Below are 3,527 nucleotides of genomic sequence, written 5' to 3' on the forward strand. Positions count from 1 at the left end.
CATAGTCTATACCTTCTTCTTGAGCATATCCTTTGCATACTAGTCTAGCTTTGTTTCTTGATACCTTGCCATCTTCTTTTAGTTTATTTCTAAATACCCATTTTGTTCCAATCACATTCTTATCTTTGGGTCTAGATACAAGAGTCCATGTTTTGTTTTTCTCTATCTGTTCTATTTTTTCATTCATAGCCTCAATCCAACTATCATTTGCCAATGCATCTTTGATATTTCTGGGTTCAAAATCAGCAAGTAAACAAGTGCCTTTTAACTTACTTCTTGTCAAAGTTCCTTTAGATTTGTCTCGAATGATCTGATCTAGAGCATGATGCCTTCTGACATATTTAGCTAACACAGGTTCTTTACTTCTTGAATGAGTTTCATTGTTGTCCCTTTGTACTTCGGATTCTTGTTGTTCTGGCTTGGTAGATTCAGACTCGGTAGATACTTGCTTGGTAGAGTCTGAAAGTGACTCGGATTCTTTTAGCTCGGTAAAAACTTCCTGTGTCTCGGTTTGAACTTCCTGCAACTCGGTCATTGATGACTCAGGAGTTGAGGATTCCTGATTAACTGGAGTACTTGGTATAGTATCAGGTTCAATGTAAATAAATCTTCTGTAGTCTTCAGGAACCTTCTTGCTTTCTTCTTCTGATTTCTCTGCAAACTCATCAACTTTCACATGTGCACTTTCTATGACCTTGTGAGTAGATAGATTTAAACATCTATATGCTTTGCTTTTACAAGAGTAACCTAGAAATATTCCTTCATCTCCTTTTACATCAAATTTACCTTTTCTAGATTCTTTCAGAATATAACATTTGCTTCCAAATACTTTCAGATAACTTACATTGGGTTTGTAGCCATACCATAATTCATAGGGAGTTTTGAATGAGTCCTTTTTCAGTTGTACTCGGTTCAAGGTATGAACTGCAGTGCTGATAGCTTCCTTCCAGTATTTGATAGCAATGTTCTTTTCAATCATTAGGGTCCTTGCACAATCCATAATGGATCTATTTCTTCTTTCAGCTATCCCATTTTGTTCTGGAGTTCCTGGTGCTGAAACTTGTCTTTTAATTCCTCTTTCAATGCAGAAGTTATTGAACTCATGTGAAATGAATTCACCACCTCTGTCTGACCTTAAGCATTTCAATCTTTTCCCTGTTTCTTTTTCTACTCTTGCCAAGTACCATTTGAATTTCTCAAAAGCTTCTGATTTATTCCTTAGATACATAACAGTCATCATTCTTGAGTAATCATCAACAAAAAGAATGAAGAACTTTTCTCCAGTATAACTTTCAATTCCAATGGGTCCACATAAATCAGTATGCACAATTTCTAATATATCTTCAGACTGATAGCTTTTACTTTTAAAACTAGTCTTTCCCATTTTTCCAATCTGACAATTCTTGCATAAACCGACCTCAGGTTTCTTTATATTAGGAATGCCTCTTACCTTTTTGAATTTGCTTATCTTCACCAGATTATCAAAATTGACATGACACAACCTCTTATGCCATAACCAACTTTCTTCAATTTGAGCAATAAAACATGAGCATTCACCAAGTTCTAGGTAGAACATGTTACCTTTAGTTTGTGTGCCAGATCCTATCAGCTTTCCTTGCTCATTCAACAGTCTTGCCTTTCCATGCATGAATTCCACCTTAAATCCAGTATTGAGTAACTGTGCCACACTTAGCAAGTTATGTTTAAGACCTTCAACCCAATAGGCATTGTTGCATATAAGTTCTTTGGTTAGAGAGATTCTTCCTCTTCCTTTTATGAAATGAGGTTCATTATTACCAAACCTTACACTGCCACCATCATAATCTTCAAACTGATCAAACTTAGTTTTATCACCAGTCATATGATGAGAGCAACCACTGTCTATAATCCATGTATCATTTATACTTATATGAGAGATAAGAGCCATTTTATCTTCCTCATCACTATCAGAATCATCTTTCACAGCAATATAAACAATTTCATCTTCACTATTATCAGAATCCTTAGAATTTTCAGCCATGAAACATGATTTCTTACCTTTGTTCTTGAATGATTTGTAATCTTTCTTTCTATTCCATTTATGACCCTTCTTTTCATCATTGTTCTGCTTGTTTGGGCACCTAGCTGCAATATGACCAATTTCTTCACATGAAAAACAGATTAGAGGAACTTTACCTTTATATTTTCCTCTGCCTCTGGAGTATTTCTTTGCCAGTAGAGCTTCAATTACTTCAAGATCACTGTCTGAACTTTGGTCTGATTCATCATCACTTTCTGACTCTGATTTCTTTTTGCCTTTATCTTTGAGTGAAAGTTTGGCCTCAAATGCTGATTCAGTGTTTTTGGAAGCTGGAACATAGTTGTCAAAATTGTCTAGTTCAAATGCGGTTAGTCTTCCAACTATAGCCTCCAAATTGATATTATGATTTGCTTCTCACCTTCTTTCTTGAATTGCAGAAACTCTGATTGCATAGATGGGAAGCAAGGTTCTGAGAACTTTGCTTATAACCGTCTCTTCTTTGATATCACCTCCAGATGCCCTAATTGCACTGACACATGCTTTGATTCTATCAACATATTTTGCAATGTTTTCATCCTCTCTCATTCTCATTTGGTCAAATTGTCCTCTTAGACTTTCTGCTTTTGCTCTTTTCACATTGTCATCTCCTCCATAGATTTCTTTCAGCTTGTTCCACATGTCAAAAGCGGTTTGGCAATCCTTGATATCATCAAATTCTTCATAGCTTAGTGCAGATGCAATGTCTATCATCATATTGTTATGAGTCTTCTTTTCAGCAATATCATTGACAGATAATGTGCCGGAAGGTTCTTTGTATTTTTCATCAAGATATTTCAGTCCTGTATCACCAATAGTAGCCAAATGAAGTTTCATCAATCCTTGCCATGCAGAGAAGTTATTTTTGTTGAGTCTTGGAATTTCTCTCTTGTAAGACATCTTGATCTTTGGCTTAGATCCTTGAAATCTTTTCCTGCAAGCACCAATAATCTCTGATACCAATTGTTGGAAATGAGAATGGAGTAACTGAGAGGGGAGGGGTGAATCAGTTACTACAAAAACTTTTCCCACAAGTCCCTTAAGATGTCAAAGGAAATACTCATTGCTGATACTCATATAATCAAACTGAAAACACAAGAAACAAGAGACAAGAGACACCAGATTTAATGTGGAAACCCAATATGGGAAAAACCACCAATGTAACTAGTTACTGTTTTTCACTCTTCTGAAGTGAGCCCTGTTAGGAGCCAACCTTGTTAAAGGTTACAAAACACACTGTTAGGTGCGACCTTGTTAGAGGATTTAATCACCCTGCTAGGAGTGGCCTTGCTAGAGGTCTTTAGATCAATTCAACTGAATTGCCACCTTGTTAGAGGATTTTACAAAAGGCTGTTAAACCCACTCTGTTAAGAGATTTGAAAACACTGTTACAATTGTTAGAAAGTAACAATGAGTGATCTGAAATAAATACAACTTATCTTTGCTGATACAGATCTCTGTTCTGTTCCTT

This window comes from Cupressus sempervirens, chromosome 7 (assembly GCF_028749045.1).
Source record: "Cupressus sempervirens isolate cs-2001-9-10 chromosome 7, ASM2874904v1, whole genome shotgun sequence".
NCBI lineage: Eukaryota > Viridiplantae > Streptophyta > Pinopsida > Cupressales > Cupressaceae > Cupressus > Cupressus sempervirens.